The sequence below is a fragment of the Pteropus medius genome, unplaced genomic scaffold, assembly GCF_902729225.1.
Source record: "Pteropus medius unplaced genomic scaffold, Ma_sr-lr_union100, whole genome shotgun sequence".
Classification (NCBI taxonomy): Eukaryota; Metazoa; Chordata; class Mammalia; order Chiroptera; family Pteropodidae; genus Pteropus; species Pteropus medius.
The window spans coordinates 5,649,462-5,675,087 of NW_024342647.1; the positions used below are offsets into that span (position 1 = coordinate 5,649,462).

General features: G+C 40.4%; 1 long non-coding RNA gene and 1 pseudogene across 2 annotated transcripts in view; one reads left to right on the plus strand and one right to left on the minus strand.

Annotated features, from left to right (window-relative positions):
• Positions 1–25,626, minus strand: part of LOC120605789 (uncharacterized) — a 70,025-nt gene that overhangs the window by 20,335 nt on the left and 24,064 nt on the right. For both annotated transcript variants that reach the window (XR_005653713.1, XR_005653714.1), the window contains exon 2: positions 15,023–15,072. This is a non-coding gene — a long non-coding RNA (uncharacterized LOC120605789). The remainder of the gene's footprint in view (positions 1–15,022; positions 15,073–25,626) is intronic.
• Positions 3,440–3,558, plus strand: LOC120605854 (uncharacterized; annotated as a pseudogene).

The window sequence follows — 25,626 nt, forward strand, 5'->3', positions numbered from 1 at the left end:
TAGTACAATGCTTTCAATAAACATATTCTTACTATATATATAATTATCTGAATATGTATAGAGAAATATATAATTTATCTGAAATATATTCAGATAGATAAGAATATCTGTATCTATACCTACCTGTCTGTCTGTCTGCCTGCCTGTCTACATATTCAGATAAATAAATGAGTGGATATATAGATAGAAAACAAGGAATTAATGTACACAATGGTAGGGGTTGGCTAAGCAAGTCCGAAGTCCATGGAAAAGGACTATCACAAGCAGGCTGCAACCTTCTAGTCACAGGCTATTTAGAGTCTCCGAGATCGAGAAACTACAAAACTCTTTTTAAAGCAACTCACCTGATTAGGTCAGACCCACCTAAAATAATCTTCCTTATGATTAATTTATAGCCAACTAATTAGGGACTTTAATCACACCTACAAAACCCTTCACAACAGCCTCTAGATTACTGTTTGATTGACTACCTGGAAACTCTATTTAAGCTTAGCCAAGATGACAAATGAAAATGTCATCACCACAGCATTTTTTTTTTCTTTTGAAAAGAACCAACCTTTAGAAAATCTGATTTTATAAAGATTCATAAAATAAATAAAACCCCAGTGAGAATAAACTAGGAAAAAAAGTCATAACAAATAAAAATATAGTAGGGACATAAATAAAGATAAGAGAATATTTTTATATCATCATAAATTAATACAAAATTTATGCAAATTTTTGTAGATTATTTAATTTCATGTATTTTTCAAATACACAAATTTGAAAATGTAGCAGAAATAAAAGGCTTTCCGAAAATCGTATAAATTACCAAAACTGACTCAAGTACACATCAAAATCCTGCACAAAATTAAATGTTAATTTTGTGCCCAAATGAATTCAGTCACTCTTTACTAATCCCAAAGAACAAATATTTTCTCACTTTTTCAAAATGTAAAACGTTAGTGCAAGAATAAAAAATGTAGCTTAATTTCACTTGTAAATGGAGACACAAAATAATAACTAAAATATATTTTAATGCCATGTATATTTATATATTATAAATGTACCAAGAACAACATCATCAGCAGTAACGATAACAATGAAATGTCACATCCAGGTTATGGTTACCGATGGCCCAGGAATGCAAAGATGTTTCAATGGCACAAAATCTACTCATTTAATCCACCATTTTGGAATATTAATAACAAAAAGCACATTATCTCGTATTAAATGAAGAAAAAGCATTTGACACAATTCACCCCTCTACTATAAAGAAAACTTTAGGGAAAGTAGGAATATAAAGAAATTTCCTAAAGTATATAAAAGCTCTATCAAAAATTTGCAGTAAACATCATTATTTTCTTCACTATGAAATACTTACTGAGTATTTAATTTGTGGTAGGCACTGTTCTAAATATTACATATATATAAACACATAGAATATATACTGTATACATAATTTATATATTTATATTTATATTATATATAAATATTATACATATTATACATATATATTCCAAGTCACACAACTTTTAAGTGACAGAGCCTAAATTTAAACCCACTTACCCTAGAGCTTGCATTTTTAACCACTATGTTTCATGGCCTCTCTATGATGGAACACTAGAAACATTCCCTTTAAAATCTAGAAGATGCCAAGGACGCCTGATGTCACCACTACTATTTAAAATTGTCCGAGAGTCCTGGACAGTGAGTTAAGAAAAATAAGCACATGATTTTAAAGAGAGATAAAGTACCCTTCACTTGAGGCAAGATGATTAGAAAATCTAAGAAAATTACAGAAAAGATATTAGAAAAGATAAGAGAATTCTGCAAGTTACGAGATCAAATCACAAATCCATTAGTGTTCCCAGAAAACAGCTCTACCAATTAAAAAATGTATTGGAAATTAAAGATACTGTCAAAATAACAAGAAACACTTCAGGATACCTACAAAAAATTCTTACCAAAAATGTAAATAAACTTTTAGGAGAACATTTTAAGAAATTTTTAAAGGATATTATAAAAAGCCTGAATAAGTAATAAAGAACTTGCTATTCTCCCACAAATATAATCTATACATTTGTTGCAATTTCAATGAAAATTTCAATAAGATTTTATGGATGCATATAAGATTTTCATTGAAATTCACCAACCAGAACTTATACTCTTTGTATAAAAAAAATAGAAAAATTAAAAAAATTAAAGAAAAATAATTAAGATTACCAAAACCAGATATTAAGCTTTAGTCTAACAGTATAATATTTAAGACAATATATTATTGATATGAGGAGACAAACAAATTAATGTAATAGAATCAAGCACATTGAAACAGACTCATGGAAACTTGGCACTATATGATATGTCATTATAAATAAACAGGGAAAAGATAGACTATATGATAAAAGTTACAAAGACAACTGGCTTTCCATATGGCAACCAAACAAAATTAGAACACTAGTGCAAAATAAATTTCAGATACATCGAAGATCACAGTTTAAAGTAAAACTTTTCCAAGAAAATGATTGAAAAATAAATCTTTGGCCTCAGAACCAAGGATCTATTGAACCAGATGCAAAAGCTCAAACCAAAAATCTTCTATGTGATAAAGACACCACAAAAAAATGTAAACAATGTGCCACAGACTTGGAGAATTTATTTGCAAGTTTTTGCCAGTTTTCAACTGAAAAAGTAATAATATGCACACTACACAGGGTGAAAATTTCTACAAGTCAAAAAATAACTACTAAAAATGCAAGACAAAAATAGTAAAGACGTGAACAGGCAAATCATGAGAGAGAAAATCCCAGCAGCCAATAATTACATAAAAAGAATTATTCTCACTAATAAATGCAAATTAAAATGTAATAAGTAAATGTGAAAAATTATTCTCACCAACAAATGCAAATTTAGAAAATGAGACACGTTGTCAAACCCATCAGATTGTCAAATATCTGACAATATCAATTACTGGTAAGGTGTAGGGAAATGGAAACTCTCCATTCTCCATAAAGTGCTGTAGAGAGGGAAAACTGGTATAATTTTGGAGAGCAATTTCTTTGATACTATCTAGTAAATATAAATATGGGCATGTTATGTGGCCTGAAAAATCCATATGTAGGTATTTACTCTGCAGGGACTTAGAGATATGTACAAGGATGCCTATGGCAGTGCTGCTGTAATTAGCAACTATCGAAATCAAACTAAATGTACACAAAAACGAGAGTGGATAAATTAAATTATACGATATTCACACAAGGGCATTCCATAGAGAAGTTCAAAATGAATAAACTTTACGCATAACAACTTGGTTAATTCTCAAAACACAAGGTTGCATTGGAAAAAGCAACTCGCTAAAGAATATGTGAAGTATGATACGATTTATGCTAAGTTTAAATATGTGTAAGACGATATCATATATTGCTTTTATGGATGCACATATGTAATTTTAAAGTTGCTAGTCTACGACCATGCTACCCTGAACAAGCCTGATCCCATCCTATCTAGGAAGCTAAGTAGGGTCGGGCCTGGTTAGTACTTGGATGGGAGACCACCTAGGAAGACCAGGTGCTGTAGGCATAAAAAAATAAAAAAAATAAGGGATTGTAAGCTGACAAGGTCCTTACAATCTGTGAGGTCAACCAAGGACTGCCTCGCCTAAAAAAAAATAAAATAAAAATAAAATTGCTAACACTAAGTGATATAGTTATTTCTTATATTACTCAAAACTTTTCCATATGCTTATATTATTTTATAAAACAAAAGTATTTTAAAAAAGGAAATTAATTAAAGGAGGCAAGGCTTTAGGCAGGGAGAACAATTAGGTCATTCAGTATTTTAGGAGAAGCACAGCGGTGGTTTGGATGACGATGGATAGATGGTGGGTGGTGGGAGTGTGGGGAAGAATGCCACATCTTAGGGAACGTCCCCAAACTTTGGGCCTGAGATCACGCTAGTCAGCAATAGTAGCAATAGTCAGTGTACAAGGTCAGTTGGAAATATTTCTGTTCCTCCCTCCATCACAACCAGAGAAATAAAAGCTAATAAGAAACATTGTTAGCAATTTAAAAACATGTCCTGGACCTTGTCTGTACTGAGAGTTTTGTAAGGATTTCATCAAAGAGGAAATTTATTCTCTAGAAAACAGGCCGACAAATAATTTGTCAGGGGATAAAATCCTTGCTGTGCTTTGGGTAGACAGGATTGCTAGGCCAGGAATGTAGAGCAGCTTGTTTGGAAAGATTCATGTAGATGCACAACAAATCCAATTCAGAAAGAGAAGGTGAGTCTTAGACTTTCCAAACCTTGGATGTCCAAGACAACCTCTTATCTATTGCTCAGGCTTCAAGCAGATCAATGGCTGAACCACTTATATTAGGCGTTATCTCTTCTGTTTGACTGTTTCACAAAGAAATCCAGCATTAAATAGACTTATATTTAAATTCTAGATTTGCACTTAGAAGCTATTTGGATCTGAGCAAGTTATCTAAACATTCTGAGCCTCAGTTTCCTTATCTGGAAAATGGGTATAATAATAGTTCCTTCTTTATAGTTTGTTATGAGATGTAAATTAAATATAATATACAGCCATCTAGCATGTTACAATTGCTCAATAAATGTTAGTTGACACAATTATCATTGCTTTCGTTCCAGGTAGAAAGGGACTAAGTCCAAAGCAGCTCCAATCTAACTCTTGCCCTTGGCAGCTCTCTGTCCAATATATTCTCACTTGCCCTAAGCTTTCTTAACTTTTGGTTGCATCTGTAAGAACCAAGAGTTGAGCTAAGTCTACTGTCATTTGAGTCTACTCTTAAGGTCAGTTTAAGCCAAAAACCAGGGCACATGGCTCACTTCTACAGTCCCTTTCCCTAGATTCCACACAGAAACAGTCACTCCACAATTTTTTTTTCGTAGGCCCAGTGCCAGAAATCTTGGATATATCTTTTAACACCATATATCCAAATCCTTAATAGAGCCTTTGAAGTTTATAGCAGTTTGCTGGGTTCATCCTTTTAGTTTTTTAAAATTAAATGTTTAAGATGCATTTGGGTGGCCAACTGTAAACCTCCTCTCTGCATTAATTGTTCGCAGACATCGAGGCTACAAGTTGAGAGGTGAAGAGTGCTGGAAAATCTGTGCCACTTGCTCTGCCTCAGGACATAGTTTAATGCACATATTTACAAGTGTGTGAGCTCAATATAAAAGCGTAACTTTGTCCAAAATATCAAATTATGTTTCTTGACACCTTAGAAAATGGAATTAAATGCAAAGCAGCTGAGAAATGCTAAAGAAGTTCGTCACACAAGAAGAGGATGATATCCGAAGGGAGCAAACCCTTTCCATATGCCAGGCACTCTGCTAGGACTTTCCATGCATCATCCTATTAATCCTCAAGTTCTCACTGCAAAGTGGCTATTATTAATACCCCCATCTTACAGATGAAAACCCCTGAGGGTCGACAGGTTGTATTTAGTTGTTTAAGGTCACACAGCTGATGAGTAGTAGAGCGTAATAGAAAAGCCAAGTGGTTCTGAATCTAGAGTCTACATTCCTTTCTCCACTGGAGCTTCAAGGAGAATAAAGAGGGAGATCTGAAATGAGCATATGCATGGGCCTCAACAGTTGCCAGTCTAACTGGCGAGCAGTCCTCACAATAACCCTAGAAAGAGAGGATTATGATCATCATTATCCCATTTTATAGGGGAAGAAAGAGAGTCTCGCCCCAGACAACCCAGCCAGTAGGGACGGAGCTGGAATTCTAACGCAAGGTCCAGGCTCTTAGTCATTCTATCATCCTGCATATTGAGAAAAAGTACAGCACGTGCCAAAGTTGTCTCCAAATGCATGGTATCCAGAGGCTTTCTGATATTGGTGATTCTATTGGTATCCTTTGCTAAGCAAGAATACTCTAAATTATAAGAGAAGAAAAGGCCCAACATTTTTAGTCCAGATAGGACTCAAGTCAGTGGTAATGTCGACACAAGCCTCCAGGTCCCCTGGTCTCCAGTCCAGCACTTTCTCCAGTGCCCTGTTCACTCTCTCGCTAACTTAGTTGGTTGCCTGAGGCTCTGTAGTCATGGGGAGGAGGATCAAAGAATAGAATTGCTGCTCTGGCAGAAATACTATAATGGAAACCTTTCACAGGCTGAGGCAGCAAGAGCCTTCCCTCCTCATCACATTCTAGCTCCGGGCAAGGTCTGTGACTCATCCAGGGCATTTGGGTGTGTCTCTTCCACAACACCAGGGTATCCCGGGCAGAGTCCCAGAATAAAGAAGGAATCAGGGACCTCTCCTACTCCAGGGACAGAGAAAGTGGCTATCTATCAGGAAGTACTGACAGGACCCTCAGCCTTCCTCTGGGAAGCATGGACATGAATTTCTTGGCATTTCGTATCCAGTCATTTTAATCATGAGAAAATAACAGCTCTGGAGATGGAGTGTTTGAAGTTGTAGGGAAAGAGTGAGTTTTTAAGCCAGACCAATTTGCACTCAAATCCTATTTCCATCTCTTACAAAAGGAATGAGTAATTTAACTGTGCAACCCTCTGCTTCGTCATTTATAGAATGGATATAATAAATACCTCTTTTGCAGAGTCACACTGGGGGTTCATTGAAATAAAGTATGGAAAGGTTCTAGCAGAGAAAGGGCATACAATATGTGCTTAATACAGGCTGAATTTGTCTCCTCTTGAACCAAAGCCAGTGAAAACTATTTGGAGGGTATGATAGGCTGGATATATGGCAAAAGGGAGTTTACATATGTGCTTAAGCTCAGGACTTTAAAATGAAGATATTTTCACAAGGGTCCTTATGAAAGGGGGCAGGAGTGTTAGAGTCAGGAGAAAGAGATTGAAAAATGCTACACTGCTGGCTTCAAGCCAAGAAATACAGGTGATAACCAGAACTTAGAAAATTCAAGGAAATGAATTGTTCTCTAGAGCCTTCAAAAGGCCTGTAGCCACTTTGATTTTAGCCCTGAGAAACTGATTTTGGACTTCTGACCTCCAGAATTATAAGATAATAAATTTGTGTTTTTTTAAGCCACTAAATTTAAGCCAATTTGTCATACCAACAATAGGAAACAAATACGAAGGGGTCTATCACAAGCAAAACATTTACCCCAGTACCGAGGTGTGATCCAAGGTCTCAGGGCCCAGCATCCTGGAAATATATGTGAGGTCACAAGTTCATCAATGAGTAAATAATAATGATTCTTAACTACTTCCCAGCACCACCATCAATTCCCAATAACTTAGTTTTATTTTTTTGTTTCTCTTATTTTCTCCTGCTACTTCAAACATTCTCAGGAATAAGTTCACCCAGTCTCTCTTTGAATCCTTCTATGAGCCAACAGTTTTAGGAGAAAATTTATCAGTGCCACAAGGGCTGGTACCCTTGGCAAAAGCCCTGCTTTCCTCTCTGGCCTTCCTGTGTTCACTGTCTTGCTCCATAAGCCCTACAAATACTATCCCTGAGCTTTAGAATTAGTGAGAAGAGAAATCCTTTGAGTAAACTACCAAATTAGGTGCCTATTTCCAAAATCTCACTGCTTCTTCTCAGATCTTATAGTTTTTCATGAACACAATTTCTTAAACTTTAGATTTTCACCCCCACATTCTCTCATGTGGCCAAGTAGAAATAAATCATTACATCTCTCTCAGCTTTGCCTCGCCTTTCTCTCCCTGCCTTTTCCTACCTGCCATACCAAAATGTCTCTCTCTTCCTCCAGTTAAAAATGGAAGCACCATCTGTGTGTAACAACTTATGCAAATAGATGTTCCGTATCACTAACTGCACTTGCCAGATGGAATCCCAGCTCAGGTCTCTGAGAAACACCCTATTAAGTGAGAATAGACATGCTCTACTTTTGAGCATCCCCCCTCACAAGGACTCTCTGGGTACCACGTGTACTGTCCAAGATTAGTGTGAAGAGCTAGGTTTCGAGATTTTTTTCAGATGGTTAGCTTCGAATAAAAAAAAGATAGTGTTCACTACAGATGTCCCCACATGTCCACTTTCTACTGTGCTCTGATTTCTGACTGTAAAGCAACCAAGTTGGCTCAGAGTGAACATAGTATCTTTTGTATAAGATGATCCTGGAGCAGGAAGCAGCCTGTTAGATACTGTGTTTCAGAATATCAATCTTTCTTTTGCGCTTGGAAAAATTCTTTAAGTGAGACAATCCTGGCAGTAGCAACACTGAGACCTCTCTTCCTGCCAGTGAGAATAAATACGTCACTCTCAGAATCTGATATTTCTGTGAACACTAATATTGAGACATCTTGGGGAAGGCGGGGCTCAAAAAATTATGCCCTCTTCTTCATCCACACTGGAAACTAGCAGAGGGATAAGGCAGAGGAATAAATTGAAGGAAGATCAAAACATCCTTGTTATTTGTGCAATGGCTTCTCCCAATGAATAAATGAAATTCCAGGATTAGAAAGGCCTACTACCAAGTCACAGGCAACCCTGAACCAGGACGTCTCTCCCTCAGTTCCTGGAAGGGCCAGGTAGGAAGCACACAGCCTATGGGCAGCTCATGTGCACTAAGGAAGGATGAGACAGATGCAAAGCTCTGTGTGTCTAGTCCTTCAATCCAAACTCACCACATGGATGAGCCTGTCCACCCCACTGGTCAGAATGAGTGTGGGGTCACAGAGAGACCAAGAGTACACCACTGGATTCCCCTCCACATGAAGCATCCCCCACTGTAACCAATTATGTTCTTATCAAAAAATGCCCACTACCCCTCCCGTACTGAGCCCATCTATCTAAGAGTATTATCTTTTCTGTGTCCATGAGGACAACAAGGTGTGAGTTAAAATGACATGACCCATTTTCCCCAGACACTTTGAGAGCTACTGCATGCCTCTGCCATCTTTTCTTTTCTTCTACCATACAATATAGCATGTTCCAGACTAGGCTTCTCTATCAGTCATGATCCCAGAATGAAGAGAGGATAGAGTAGAATTGCAGTTGCCCTACAATGGACATGAGTTTGAATAAGAAATATGTGTTATTTGAAGCCAATAAGATTTTGTAATCAATTGTTATCTCAGCGTAAGTTATTTTACACTAGAGCTACATGCAGGTCCCTCCCCATCACACATACCCACAGAGGTCAAAGACTTCTTTCTACCTGTGTGTCTGTTCTCTCATCCATCCACCCATTCTCTGAATGTTGACTGACACCAAGTCCTGTGAGAGGCATCAGAGCTACAGTAATGAACAAGACATGCCTAGTAAGGGAGCTAGTCATGTCAAGAAATAATTGGAATGGAAAGTGGTGAGGTTAGAAGAATGTACCAAGCACCAAAAGGGCCTGGAGGAAGGATGACTCAGACCAGTGGAAGGAATCAGAAAGAGCCCCGGGCAGTCTCTGCAGGAGCCCCTCACTCCAGCCTCTCATTAAGTGCTGCTGGCGCAATAGATACATCTTGTTATTGTCCCCATTCTCTGGAACACAGACCCAGCTGAAAGACAACCAAGACATTGGGTGAATTGCCCAACGCAACAGTAAATATGTCAAATTTCAAGAAACACTAGGAATTTGGAAGAAGGAGGGAATCTTTTCATCTGGGTCTGCCCAAGAGGTGCTTGGTTAAGAGGCTGGATTTCAGCTGAGCGGTGAAATCCCAGTACAAGTTGGGAGCAGGTCACTTCGACAGAAGGAAACAAATGTGCAAGGAGCTCAAGACTGGAGAATGAGCTTGGTTCAGAGACAGTGCGTAGAGCAGGGAGGCAGGGTTTATGAAGGGAGCAAAGGAAGATTAGACTAGAAAGGGGGCCCAGAGCCAGATCCTGAATACAAGACTAATACCTACATCCCTTACCAGGCAAAAGCCATTGAAATTCTCTGAATATGGAAATGACATGATTGAAAAGACATTTTAGAATGATGGCAAAATGACCCCAGCTTTGTGGAGGGTGCAAAGAAGGGCCAACTGGAGATAGGACAACAAACTAGAAGGCTGCTAAGTATCCCAGGCAAGAAGCAATGGGTCCTGAGCTGGGGTGGCGGGGAGTCAAAATGAAAAGATAGAACAAAAGTGAGAGAGTCATTAAGATAGATCCATAGTGAACGTTGTGGGGTTGCTGAGAACAGCCTGGGCAGTCATGGGTGGTGGCCCCAAGGAAACACTAGATTTGAATCTCGAATAATGAAAAAAACTCAGATAGACTGAAGGGCAGAAGGAAAGCAGGATGAGGAAGTAGAGCATTCCGGATGAGGAGACTAGTTGGATTAAGTAGAGGTTTTCTATACAGGTATGACTGAAGATACAGTCAACAAGTTAACAACGAGAGCTCTATGCCTCCTTGCCTTCCTTCTCTTAGTTCTCCTAAGAGCCCTATGAGTTCTGCACTGTGATCCCGTTTTACAGATGAAGACATGGAGACTCAAAGAGACTATATGCAGACCAGCTACCTAATTTGTGGGGCCTCGGGCAAATGGAGAATGTGGGGCTGCTTCTTCTTCGATAATTATTCAGAATTTCAAGACAGTGACAGCTCAGCAGTGAACCAGTCACAAGGCCTTCTGTGCACCAGGGCCTGAGTGACTGCACAGGTCACACATCCACAAAGCCAGCCCTGGTGCTGTGACTGTCCCAGACTCATACAAGAAAGGGTCATGGCTGGAAGTTAAATTGCTCTCACAGCAGATGGGGAAGCAGGTTGATGTGGAGGCTCCAGCAGCTGGGATCGCTAAGTCACTACTATGAGTAGAGCCCCCAATGTAAGTGAAAGTGAAATATGTTATTGTTTTAAGCCACTGAAATGTTGGGGCTGTTTATTACTGAAGCGTACTGTGGCCCATGCTGACTGATACACTAAGGATCAGAAAACCCTCACAAGCCTTAAGTTAGAGAGCTAGGTCTTGAGCCAAGACTTCCAAGACCCATAGTCTTTCCTCTACCTGTATGTTTTCCAACTGCAGGTCACACCTGTGAGGGAGTCTTGAAACCAGTGTATTGGGTCACAAGTAGATTTTTACATATAAACTAACAACAAATAAAATATGATAGAAACTGCCCTTGTGTGTTACACATTGTAGTGCTAGTTTTCATGAAGCTTTTCCCAGTACATACGTATGTTCAAAGTCACAATATAAAACTCACTTATGGCTATGGATCATTGTCAAAAAATTTTAAAAGCCACTGCTCTATATCATGCTTTCAGCACAGGAAAGGAAAATAAGTCTACACACATCACTCCAACAACATGGAGACTCATAATTTCTTTTAAAACTAGCTAAATGAGAGGAAACATGGGTCCTTATTGCCAACATAGTTAATGCTTTGGACTTTACAGTTTCCCAGATAGGGAGCATTCCAGATTGCATCCAGTGCGAAACTCAAACTTTGTAACATGCTCCTTTAACACCAAGAATTCCCCACCTCCTCCGTCCTAATTCTTATTCTGCCTTACAAGAACCATGAAGTCATCGTTTTGGATACAGGAAACACAACTTCATTGTCTTTTCCCACAAGCCGACAAATTCTGGGCACAGATGCGCCCATTGGAGCAACTACTAAAAAGCAGGCAAGAAGCCACTGTGTCACTAGTATTGGATCTGATGCCAGGCTTCCTCTTTCCTTCGAGCCCACGACAGGGCTGAGCCCCTCAGAAGTGAGTCATCAAGGAGTGCCAGCATCTGCCCATGGAGGGAGACCCATTTCCTCAGGGAACAATCTGCAGATAATTCTTGTGCTTTGCTGCGTCAAAATCTGTCAAGCCTGCTTCTCACCATCATAACTGTGAGACCGAACTCCGCTTGTGACAAAAAGAACATACGAAAGAACCTAAAATAGCTTCTTTCCAGTCACTTGCTGAAAACTCCCAGATGTGAGCTGCAGTGACTATGTGGAGTACACAGCTGGGTTGTGAGTGTGCATATCCTTTTGAAATGTCTTCTGCTGCCCAACGAGAATTTTATCAATTATTTAAATGAAGGTCGGTTTTTTTTGCCCCGCCCTTATTTCATAGGTCCTGATTTCTGGGAGAGGGACATTGTCCGTGATTTTTCTCTGGGCAGTAATCATCTTCCCCCGATATAACATGGTTGCATCGAGCGCGTCAAGTTTCTATCTCTACAGCGTGTTTTGAGCCTGCCCATATCTTGTTATATTTCCAGACTACCTTCTTTTCAGGCCAGGACATTTCCATAGCTTTCTTGTAGTCTCCAGACTTTCATTCTTTCCCCTGCTCACTTCTTTTGCCATTATCTATAATAGCCAGAGCATCGTCTTAAATGCAAGTATCAACAGGCACTTTCTCGCTTAAAATTCTTCAGTAGCTTTAATACCTCCCCCGACCCTGACCTTAGTAAGACCTGGTCATTATCCTGGGATAATGACCAGGTCTTACTAAGGTCAACAAGACTCTGGGGGATCTGACCCTTCCCATTCCTAGGGCTCATCTCAGGCATTACTCCCCTTGCTCTCTGGGGCCCACACTGCCACACTGTCTTTCTGTAAATTTCTGGAATGCCTTCAGGCTCTTCCTTGCCTCAGAGCCTTTGCATCTGCTGTTCTTGCTGAACAGAATGCCCGTTCTTCCACATGCTCCCATTGTCAAAACCTAATCACCCTCTGCTCTGAGCCAAAATAATACTTTCTCAAGAGACCTTCCAGAACTCCCAAAATAAACCAAGTCACTTCGTATTCTCTTCCATCATCTTATGCTTTTTCTATTATTGGCCTTATCATGATACGTAAAAAGTGTGTATTGAACATCACTTCCCCACTAAACAAAGCTTCACAAGGTCAATATTTGTTCATTCTCTGTATCCATGTTTTAGCACGGTGCCTGGTACATGGAACATAGAAATAAATATTTGTTGAATAAATGCTGAAGCCCCTTGAAAAGATTTCCCTGAGATCTAATGCTTGCAAAAGATTTCTTTAGCTCAGGAAATACTATTTTCCTAAGAGCAAATGACTAAATCTATCTCCAAATTTTTCTTTAGATGCTGGAGAACTAAAAGACACAAATAAGGGTCAAATATATCAATCCTGTAGATACATAGGGTTTGCATGTTAATATTTTCTCTTTACTTGGCCTTAATTTCCCACTTTTAATTACACGTTCTCAGGGTGAGTGTTTGTCATCTTATTCCATGGGAAAGAATGCCATATGAAACTACTGTGGAATACCATTGCAAACCTTCATGGTGAAATTAAGACAGTAAGCATGTTAAATTCTTTGAGAAAAGAAGTGGAGATAATTATTTATCTCTTAAATGTCTGAAGACCTTTCAGGTTGGAGGTATGAGAAGTGAATAAAGCATCTGCCATGGGAATCAGAAGGCAAGGGGTGTATGTTGTTGCTGTAGGACTCGGGTGGGTTGCTTCTCAGACTCTAGACTTCTCATCTATGAATGAGAGGAACTAGGTTGTGCTTAATACACAAGACTGTTGAAACACTATGACAGCACTTTGTAGTCTGAAAAGCAAACACACACACACACACACACACACACACACATGCGTGCACAAATGCACACACACATAAGGATATATGGCTCTGATCAAGGCCAGGAAGCTTTGATGAGATCACATTTGATTTCAGGACTGGCTCATGTACAAATTTTCAAGTGAGTAAAGTTTTCCATTGTTATATTCCTTCTTTCCAGCCTCTCCTCCTGGGTCTTACTCAGAGCTGCTCAATGCTGTCAGGCTCGGACATCCCCACTGAGGCACATCTAAAAACTACCCAGGTATTTTCCCCAAACTGTCAGTCTATGAAAGGTTTTTTTTTGTTGTTTTTTTTTTTTTTGCATCCCCAAAGTCCTGTAGCTAATAAATTCATTTGTTAAAGTAATTATGGCTAAAGATGAATGACAATATAGAAAGATAATTAAACAATTAATTTGTAGTATAATGAGGGCTACAAAGAGGGGGTTTATAAGGGTAGAAAGGTTTCCTAAAGGAAGGGGATTTATACTGACTCCAAAAGGACAGTAAGATTTATCGAAGTAGAGTAGACGAAGAAAGAGCCTGTGAACAAAAGTAAACAGTATATCCTGAAAACTGAAGGATGGGTGTTAACTTTGGCTTGTATTTCTATCTGCTAGTTCTGAGCCACCCAAAGTCTATATCTCTGATGGCCTCAGAGACATTGTAGAATGAGAATGGTCTCCCAGGAGGCCATAGAGAAGTTCTTGAGGCAAGGAGCTCTCTGGTGGCCGAGGGAAACACCACATAGAAAGATTGACGAGGTGGGGTCAATGCCCAAGTATATCCCAAGACCTGTGGTTGCAAGAACAGGAGGAATTCACTGCATGGGGCTGTAGGGAATGCTCAGGACTCATTATTGCCTCTTTCCTCTGGGATCCAGCACTTGTTATCTCTTGGCTGGAAGGACAACTGGGAAACATCACCTTAGAGATCACTAGCCTGGACCAGGGCAATGCAGACAGCAAGACAGATGCTCCTTCCTCCCTGCAAGTCTGTGGGGATAAGATTCTAGCATTTTCTAGGTGCCAGGCTATGTGCAATGAAAGGAGTGTCAAAGGAGAAAGATCAAGGAGCTCACAGATAGTGAAGTCATAGTCAATAAAGTATCAGTGACAAAACACGGAATGTGGAAGAGAAGGATGCAGGGCGCAGGGACCTAGGCATCAGGAAATGCTTCCCACAGAAGGGGCACCTGGACTGGCTTCTGGGGGTTTACAGTGGCCCCATACCACCAAGGATTAGATGACCATCCTTCTACCCATGACAGCTCTCTCAGTTCTCCCAGAATCTCTAATAAGTTCCCTGGACCTTCTTGTGAGATATTTTGACCACGTGAGCCAGAGATCACTGCCTATTATAAACTGAGGGTTTATGTACCCTCAAACTTTGTGAGTTGAAATTCAAACCTCCAAAGTAATGGTGTTGAAAGCTGGGGTTTTAGGAGGCAACAGGTCATGAGGATGGAGTCCCCATGAATGAGATTCGTACCCTTATAAAAGAGACCCCAAAGAGTTCTCTTGCCCCTTCTAGCATGTGAGGACACAGAGAGGAAATGGCCATCTGTGAACCAGGAAGCAGGTCCTTACCAGACACGAATCTCTCAGCTCTTCACTCTTGGTCTTCCCAGGCTCCAGAGCTGTGAGAAATAAAAGGTTATTGTTCAAGTCACTCAAAGGTATTTTTGTCATAACAGCCGAAACTAAGATACTGCCTGTGATCATGGGAGCCCCTGGGGTCCAGAGCCTTCACTAGTACTTAACACTCCCATCCATCTTCCTGTCTTTCACTCTCAAATAAATACTAACCTATGCTTAAGGATCGGGCCATCTCTTTTTCTTCATCTTTCACAGCACTAGGCATATACTAGGAGCCCTTTAAGTGTCTGTTGATATGAAGTGAATCAGTTCCATTTGATTAGTTATGACCATCAGTACTTTTCAGGGAAAGTAAGTGTCATCTGGTCAATCTCTTGCAGTAGAAAGATCAGCAATAGGCTGTGGTATCAAAGAAGCTTCGATTTAAATTTCAGCTCTGCCACTTACTCCCATGTGACTTCGGGTGAGTTGTTTGAACTAAGTTTCATTTTTCCCACATTGGACATTGGGATAATATCCTCTTTGCCGTGTGTATGTGAGGATTGAATGGGATAATAAACTCGGAGGATACTGAACATGGTAGGTTCTCAGTAAGTATCTGTGTCTAGTAGTAATGATAGCCAAAGTGGGTCAGTCTCTTAGTACAGGCCAGGCAGTTGGCTAAAGCATTTGACATACATGGTTTCATTTAATTCTCACATTGGTTCTATAAGACTGGACCGACTAGGAAAAACCGAGGCTCAGAGAGGTCAAGTAACATGCCCAAGGTCTCACACTGGTCTGTATAGAGCTATACTCTACGCCTGATTCTCTCGCATGACAGGATCTGAGCTCTAACCATGACCTGGAGCTGCCTCACATATGGTCCCCAGCTTTCCCCACAGTGGGAACGCTAAGGTCGTGCAAAGTTTTATGACTTACACACAAGGTCACACCACAGATCACTGGCCACTGTGCCATGTTAAGAAATGCCTTCTAGTAAAGGGACTTCTCACCCGGTTAGGCAACAGCGCCCACCACCTCTATTCCTGTTTATAATCGGAAATGATGTGTAACTGGAATCCACAGAAAGTCTCAACAATGCCTGACACCACCATTTCTCCATTGCCGGTGACTTAGTTTCTCCATTAAGACCCACAGGGAAGCAGAGCCACAAAAGCCCAACATGTCCCAGCACCCGGCACAGAATGGCCCTCCCCAGGAAGCTTCCGAGGTGTCAGAAAACGCCGTTAGGCTCTGTAGTTGGCTTTAGAATAAAGTGATATGTGGTCTGGTTCTTGTCTCACCACATTCTGTCAAAGTACATAATTTGCAGGTCATGTCCATGTGGGCTTCTGGACTCTGTCACTACCCCCAGGATCCATGCCAATCTGGACCAGCTGTCAGAGTTAAGGAATTTTGGAATTAAAATGTAGCTTAGCTGTACAAATTGATGGAATGAAGATGGATAATACAATATTATCGTCACTAAAATGGACTGAGGCTTCCTTATGTGATAGTGTATTCATTCTCTCATTTAGTGATCATGACACCATCATAGAAAACAAAATATCTATTTTATCTATGAGAACAATAAAAACCTTAATAATTTGCCCAATAATTCTAAGAATAGTATGAAACTTTCCTTTAGCCAACTCTCTAACTCTTAACCTTCTCAGCAGATACTACTTACTGTTATTTACAACCCCTCTTCTCTCTCTTTATAGTCTTACCCTGGGTGGGTATTCAATGAAAGACACAGGCAGATTAAAAAAAAAAAGAGGAGAAGGAGGGACACAGGCAGACACAATTTTAGAAAATTCATTATTTCCCAAGGACTGTGCCAGGTACTTACTATACATCTTCTGAATTACTTCTTGCAGGACCGCATATTATCATTTTCTTTTTATGGATAAGGACAATGATGCTCAGAGAGGATAAATGACTTGCCCAAAGGGACATATCTTCTAAGTAGGAGCATCTGGGCTCCTCAGACTCTATGTCAATGCTTTTTCCACTGCTTAGGAAAGCAAGCTAACAAGAAGACACACCAAATAATAAGTTAAATGAGGGGCCTGGGCAGTTTACCAGCTGAAGAATATATCCTAGAAAAACGGAGCAATCTGTTTTCATTAAGACATCTCTCTGCCAGGGGGTGAAACCAGAAAAAGAATAACAATATGGCAAAAAGCAAAGGTTAGAAAAGATGTCGCTCTTCCTTAGCCTCCAAACAGCCTTAGATGGGAGAGAGAGTTGGGTCTGTTTGAACGGAACCTTGGATTCATTGGTTGGTTCATTCCATTACTCATATTTGTTGCCTGATTGCCTTGTGTCAGGCACAATTTTAGGCTTAAAGACGTGATCATCTTCAGAATACAGTGCCTAACCCAAAGTAGGAACTCATGCACTACTTAAGGAAGGAAAGAAGTGAGGGAAAGAAAAAACAAATGAGGCTCGGTCCGTCTTTAAAAAGCTCAAAGTCCGGTGTCAACCTGAAAAGAAAACAGACAACGCATAATAGCAAATATAAACAGTTATTAGATGTCAGTTGTGTACAGGCTATGAAGGAAAATGAAAGAGAGGAATGCCATTCATGTCTCCCCAGAGGAAACGGAGCAACTTCCGAGTTGTGATCTGGAGGACGTGTTGTAGTTGAACCTAAGCCAGAAGTTGAAGGAACAAAGATGTTTTTGACGGAAGTATGCCATGCTTCAGGGTGCTGGAACCTCTTCAAAGGTTCTAGAATCTCAGAGATACTGCAATAAAAATTATGGGTTTATGGATGGGAATGCACAGGACAGCATTTTTGGGTGGGAAGAAATGTGTCAAGAGATAATCCTAAAGAAGCTGACAGAGGCCAGGTTTTAGGAACATGGAGTGGACTTCTTGGAAGAGCAGAAAGCTGTGAAAAGATTCTCAGCAGAAGTGTAGTGTCTTTAGATTTGTCTGCTGTACATGTAAATGATTGGAACTGTTGAGACTGAAAGCAGAGAGACGAGATAAGAGGCTGATGCCATAATCCAGGTAGGAAGTGTCGGTAACCTAAGTTAAGACAATTTCAGGTTTGGAAGGTTCATGGTCCAAAGTGGATGATCGGAGATTGTTCAGAATGTTCTGAAGCCTTAAGCAGAGATTCTGATGACAAAATGAATGGTTTACCTCCCACAGTTACATACCTTTGTGGACCCAACTTTAATTTTCTCAGATACAATAACAATAAAAAGTCCTTCCACTTACATAAATATTTTAAATGGCAGTGTGTTCCCACTTACCTTATTTCCAGATAAGTCTGCTATTCTGCAGGTATTCAAGAAATAGAGGTTCTCACTGGATACCACACATAGACATTTGAGGAGAGCTGTGATTAGTATTTCTATTTCACAGATGAGCAAACTGAGGCTCAGAAAAGTTAACGAGTACCTGAAGGTCCAAGAAAATTCCAGAGCCAGGAATGAAAATAAATTCCATGTGATCTTAACCAGGTCATTTGCCTTTCTCCATGCTGGAGTCCAGGGGCACATTTCCTGATGTCTACAAACAGGAATCTGAGTGTGTATCCTAATAACCATTGATCTTAAAACTTATTTTTAAGACAGTTTTTAACGGAGGATTTGAATACAACAAACAGCATAGCTGGGAGTCAGGAGGAAGGCAAGAGAGCTTAAAACACCTTAAAGTAGGCAAAGAAATTTAAGATGGTCTCTCTCCCCAAGCACCAAGTGTTCAGGTCAAGCTAAGTCTTAACGTGGCTTCTTTGTGTGTTAAATCCATATTCGTGCATGTTTATTGCAACTGACAAACGAGGGTCTGGTCATTGTCCCTGTCCCCAGTTCATTCCCCAGGCCTCTGCAGATGCCAACCCCCCACCCCACATGCCAGAAGACCATGCTCACAATGGACACGTTCTGAGAACCAGTGCTAGCTGCCAACAAGAACTTCTCAGGAGTCTGGACCATCATCTCTACATCTTGAAAGGACTCCCCTCCAAACAGCATTAGGAAAGACACAGATGGTGAAATCCATCTGTCTACTTCCTTAAAAGCCACATCCTGCTGGAATCTTTTTGGCTCAGGATCCAGGTCCCTTCCTTCAGTCTCCCTTCCTAGGTCAGATGGAGATGAGGTCAGCCTCCTGGCTCCTCCAGATCATCTCTAGCCACTCAGCTTAGCCCACAGCTCTCCCACACTAAACAAGGGTGATGACTGATCACTAGGAAGAGAAGTCAGGGGAGGTAGACCAGACAGAACAGAGAGCAAAGTTAGACCCTGCCCTGGCCCCTTGAGGTAGGCAATATTACTGTTCACCCACCCAGTGCCCCTCACATGGAGGATTATATACCATCACCCTATTCATTTTGGCAGAGTCATGTGACTTGCTTTTGGCCAAGGAAGCATGAGCAGAAATGGCATGTGTCACTTCTAGGAAGAAGCTTCTAAAAGCCAACGTATGGTTGCTGAGTTCTCTGTTCCTTCTGTTGTTGCTCCAGATAGAGGCTGGCCTAGGTCCCAGGCTGAGGTTGAAGTGGAACAAAGCCACAGCTAAGCCACAATGGCCACAAAGAATGTTAGAGAAATAAACCCTGTGGTTGCAGTGAGATTTAGGGGTCATCTGTTACCTTAGCATAACCTAAACTATCCTGACTATCTCTGCCTTCCTTTTTGCCCTCTTTCTCCAACCCACTAAGGTGGGCCATGTGCTCCCTCTTTAGGTTCCCCGAAACAACCTCTAAGTGTTCTTATATCCTAGCATGTACCATAACATGTTGGAACGTGTATATGTTGAATATCTGTCAACCAGCCACCATGTTCTAAGCTCCTTGATCTATACCTATATGGTTCCAAAGCATATGGGCCTCACTTAATAAAAGTCTATGGAAATAAACTGAATTTATTTATTCCTGCGATTAATGTTCTGTATTATCCTTTCTTAGGTATAACACTGTCCTCTACACTTGAGAGAAACAGAGATAGAATAAATATCAATGGTGTCTTCATAGAGCTCCCAAGTGAGCATGATGTGGAAATACTGTTGGTTGACCAACCTAACGCACATTCCTGGTGTCAACCAGAAGTGGTCATGTAATTTGGTTCAAGACAATAAAATGAAAATTTTGGGGGTATTTTAGGAAAACTGTTGCTTTCCTTATAAAAGGAGTGAGTGTAGATAATGTCACCCATCCTCCCTGTCCCTGATCTGAAAGTGAATGAAATGCCTGGGACTGTGACTGCCAATATGAGATGATTATGGGGAAAAAATGTAGACATCAGCCTTGGCATTGGTAAGGCTCGATTTCCTAGTTAGGTGAAAAAGTAAACTCAGAGTTGTTTTTCCCATTGTTAGGTTTTCTGTTACTGGCAAGAGAATACGTTCAAAGTAATACAGGAAATAAGTTGTTTATTTTTAGAACATCAACCTTTGCCATTTACCTTCATTATCTAACTCCTAATGACATTTTAAGACTCAGCTCAGCCACTGTACCCATCCTAAAGTCTAATTTGTGTATCAAAGCACAACTCCTGGATCCATTCTGCTTGCGTCAGTGAAACAAGCTCATTTCTATGTGGACATATTTGCCACAAGAATTTTATCATCCCTATACTTCTTCTAGTGACAAATTCTGCCCAGATCTTTGATGTCAACTAATCCATTGTTACTGGATTGCACCTTTTAAGCTTTCCCCATATAGAACTTAAGTATCCCTTTTGTAGACTGCCAGGGGCCTAGATGTGACCTGGGGCCAATCTGGGACACCAGGCCAGCACTAAGTGCTCCAGAATCTATCACATACTCCAGGTCGTTGGATATATTCAGACCCAAAGATGTCTGCGAGGATGGGTCTTAGTTGTTGTACACTGCTGCTGAATTTCCAAACATTTCCCCAAGAATTATCTCTCTCCAGTTCTTCCCCTTGACATCAGACTTGGACTAAATACACTCGCTGCTTCTGCAAAGGCAGTCAATTACATTACCTTCTACCCAAGCCAGCTCTCTGCTAGCTGGGTCATCCAAGAAAACCATCACTTCTCTCATTGTGTAAAGCGGTCTTAGAAACTCAGGATCTAGGCTCAAACCCCTTCCACAATAGATACAGAACAAAGAAAGGAGTGGCCCATCAAGAAGGGGCCATCTTTGAGATCCTTGTGCCTGGAGATCATAGTATAACCCAGGGCTAAACAGCAACCTATGGGCTCAGATAGCAAAGGCTTAAATGTTGGCTGCCCATTTACTACTGTGTGACCTTAGACAAGCTAAAGAACCTCTGTGCCTCAATTTCTCATCTGAAAAGTGAGGATTATAACAGTACCTACCTTATAGATTGCAGTGAGGATCAGTTAAGCCAACACATGTGAAATGCTGAGTGCATTGTCTGGCATATGGCAATTGCTCAATAAATTTTAGTCAGCACTATCAAGCTACATAGAGGTAAATTAATTGATCTCCAGCATCAAAGCCAGGAGTTGCGGTGACCTTTGAACATGACAAACACATGCAAGTAGACGACCAAGAAAAGGAATCAGAGAAAGAAAGCATAATGTCAATACAAACTAAATTAGTCTAAAATGCAATTCTGAAAGCCAGATTTGTTAACTCATAGGAAATGTCTCTGGAAGAGGATCAAGTAACCCAATTTGGAGAAATAGACTGCAGACTGGAAACAAAAATGACTAAAAGGAAAAGAAGGTGAGATCAGCGTCATAGCTGAGAGCACTTCCTCATTGCACTACTCGTTTTCCTTGAGATGAGCTCAGTTTAGGATGAAGAATTTGGTCCCTTCCACGGAGACACTGAACAGCTGCAATTCATTTTCAATTCCTGTCAAGGAAGCTGGTGGCAAGAATCTGGGGCAGCAATGCACGGATGTGACACCGAGAGAGCCCATATTCAGCAGGCGGTTATGGAAATGAGGTAGATACAGAGGCATCCATAATTCCAAGGTTGAAATGTGAATTAGGAAATCTCCGATGACGGGTGAGACGAAATGCTCTGAATATTCATTTCCTCTGTTTTAATTTGGATCTGGTTCAGAGGAATCACGGTTCTGTTGCCTAAATGCATGGGTCTGAGCCTAGGGCTGGGGGCCTGCTACCTCCAGCTAACTTGTTAAGCGACCTTGAATAAAGGCTTTCCCCCCTCTGGGTTCTAACTGCCCCAAGTGTAAAGCGAGTTGGACCACCACAAATCTCCTCTCTGCTTTAGATGGGCATAGTATGTGGTCACAAGAAAAATAAATAAATAACTGGCTATTGTGGTTTTAAGATTCCCAACAAATAACACCTCTTTCCTCTCTCCAAATACAGAACCAACTGCATAATTGAAATTAAAGTCGTATTTAAACAAGAGAATCCAAATGTCAGCTTCATTAGATAAATGTTTGCTCGGAGACTGTGGTTTAGTATATGAAATCATGGGCTTCCTAACACTGCACCTGAAACTAGCATATGGGAACAACCCGTCAAGAGCAGCTCTGCATGACTGCGTATCCTCCCCTGCCCTCACCTAGCCCTCCCCCGCCCTCACGTGTTTCAACCACATGGCAGAAAGCAGACCAGGACACAGCTCCTCTTTAGGCAGGCAGATCTACAGAGAGAAAAGAGAAATCAGCTAACCAATGGTTTTCAAACTTGCGTGGGCACCACTATCATCTGGTGGACTTGTTAACACAGCGATGGCTGGACCCATCCCCAGAGTTTCTTATTCAGTGGGGTGGGGGGATTCTTTAATGATATTTATGGCTCTGGTCCTGGGACCACATTGAGAACAGTTGAGCTAAGTAAGCTAAGTATGCTCAGCAACTTCTTCCAAACTCATCAACCGAGTCAAGTCATTTCACCCAGGCTGGGGTCAGAGAGGACGGGAGAGGATATGCACTCTCCAGGGACTCACAGATATCTGTCCACATGGAGTGAGGGATGAGTGCTCACCCAACAACTACTGTTATTAGCAAGACTTATTCATGTAGTTAGTACTTACTAATTTACTGACAAAAAATAAAGAAAAAATACTATTATAACCATGATTCATTATATCAACTATAAGAATTGATAATTTATGAGCATAATAGTATAATTCCTAAGAATAGTTATATTACTCTTCCAATTAAAAATAAAACGAAATAGTTTTCATTGTGTTACCCTACAATGAAACAGCATAATAGACAAATACACCAGAAGAATTCTTATCACTCTTGTCTTTGAAATTACAGTGAGGTTGAATTAGATAAGACCCTGGACCTTGTACTTGTGCTACTGATATAAACAGTTTATAATATCCATTAAAGAAACATCAAAAGGCTTATTATTTTCTGGTACACTGTGTGCTGGCAAAAATCATCATACTGGGAGTAGTAAGATCAGGATTAATATACCACCATGGCTTTTTTTTTCAGTTGGGTGATCTTGGGTGTTTATCTGTAAAAGTCACAGGTGATAATATCTGGAGATGACCGAAAGGTCTGTGCATTCTCATCTTTCTCTGTTCAGCCTGAGTACTCTCTGTGTTTTTGTGCTCTAAGTTCATTTTGTGCTTATTGATTGAGAACCTTTAAAATCAAGCAACTCATCTCATTCAGTAAAGCAGAAAAAAAATCACCAGATGCTTAGAGAGGTAGAATGCTAGTGAAATGCTGGCTGTCAACTTGGCCTCCTTTTCAGCCTAAATTTATTTGATTAAAGGAGAAGATAAGAGTCCCTCTCACCCCACTCCCCCGACCACCGGTCTGGAGAAGAGTTCTTTATACTAAACAGGCAGCTGGAAGAAGTTTAAACATTCCTCCAGCTTTAGAATCTCTCGCAAGTTTGAAAAAGCTAAATCAAATCAAAACGTGTCATCATCAAACATTAGAGAGGAATAATTTCTGCCATGCAATTTCTAGGAGAGCAGGGCTTCTCTGCCTTCTTAAGGAAATATCTACTTAGAAGAATTTGGAAACAGGTAAGAGGAACCAGTACATAGGGGTACTTTTATCTAATGAAGCTAAGATTTAGATGCTCTTGTTTAAATATGATTCTAGTTTCAATTATGCAGTTGGTTATGAATTTGGGGAAAGGAAAGGGGAGTCACTTATTGGGACTCTTAAAACCACAACAATAGTTATTTATTTCTTTTTCTTAATGGCTTCATTTCTTGTCCATCGAAAGCTGGAAAAAGATTTGGAGTGGTCCAGCTCACTCACTTTACACTTAGGGCAATGGAAGCCAGAGAAGGGAAGGCATTTGCTGACGCTCACTCAGCAAGTTAATTCAAAGTAGAAGGATCCCAGCCCTGGAACAGAACTAAGGAGGTACATCAAGAGTCACTTGAAAACCCACTAATCAGATGAGAGCATGGGTTGCCTGAGACTTAGCATTCCATGCCCGCAGATAGGAGGCAGTTATTAAGTCTAAGCAGAGTATAGAGATTTGGAGGCTCTCAGAGTCACAGCCCAGGCGTGGATGAAAGCATAATGGCAAGGGAGGATGGAGCTAGAGAAAAAAAGAGTGCCAAAAACACAACCCACAGGAAGCCAAACATTTAAGAGACAGATATGGAATGGTCAAAGCTGTCCAAGCAGAAGAACGGTACAAACAGATACCAAAAGAGACATAAATTTATTCAAGGACAAATTAACATTATTCATTTCGGCGATGAAATCTAAGATTAGAACTAGAAAGATGGCCACTGGGCTTAATAATATGAAGACTGGATTGACCTCTGTGGAAACAGACTCGGAGAAGCAGGGAGGAGGGAGAAGCAGGGAGGAGGGAGAAGCCTCATTAAAATGAATTGGCAGGTGACTGTGAGATGAGGACAGGTAGTGAATATAGATTCCATGGACATAAGAGAAACTGACACTCAATATGTGATCAGAAACATGGAATATAGAAGAAAGAAAAGGATAAAGAAAACTAGAGGAATGTATATCCCAGGAAGAAAAGAAAATGCCATGCAGAGAGCAGCAGAAGGATGAAGGGGCTAAGGTTTCTGTGGGACTCTCTTAAGTAAATTGATAGTTATGTATTATTCAAAGACACATATCCATGAATTAAATTACAAGCCTGAAGAAGCAATAAAGAGAAAGGTCTCTTCTCACTCTGGACATATTCTTTGCATCTTTGGCACATTTTCTATTCAGTCTAAATATTTATGGAGATAGCTTTAGTGGGAGTTGCACCATCTCCTTCAAGGAATATTAACAACATAATAAAGACCAGAGAGAGATGATAATGAATGTAGGATGCATGGTGGGGTGCATGGGACAACGAGGGCCAGGGGTACTAAGCACTACGTTTTCCAGAGAGGCGTTTTGAAGGAATCTGACCTTTGGGGCAGGAATGCATTAGTCATAGTACATAGCAACCTTTCAAGATGGGCAATCAGAATGATTCATTTGCTATAAGCTTTGTCTTTGTCTCTGTGTTGATGTCTTGGTATTGTCTGCTATGCCTACCAGGAAGAAAAAGATTGGAAAACCCTTCTCCATCTCACTGCCCTCTCCTTACCTGTCCCCTACACAGCCTGCGACCTGGCCCTTGCCTGCATCATTATCTCCTTCTCTTCTCACAGTAATCCTTACAAACTCCACTCTACTCATACTGGCTTTCACTCTTACTCAAATATGCCAAACTGGTTCTGACTCA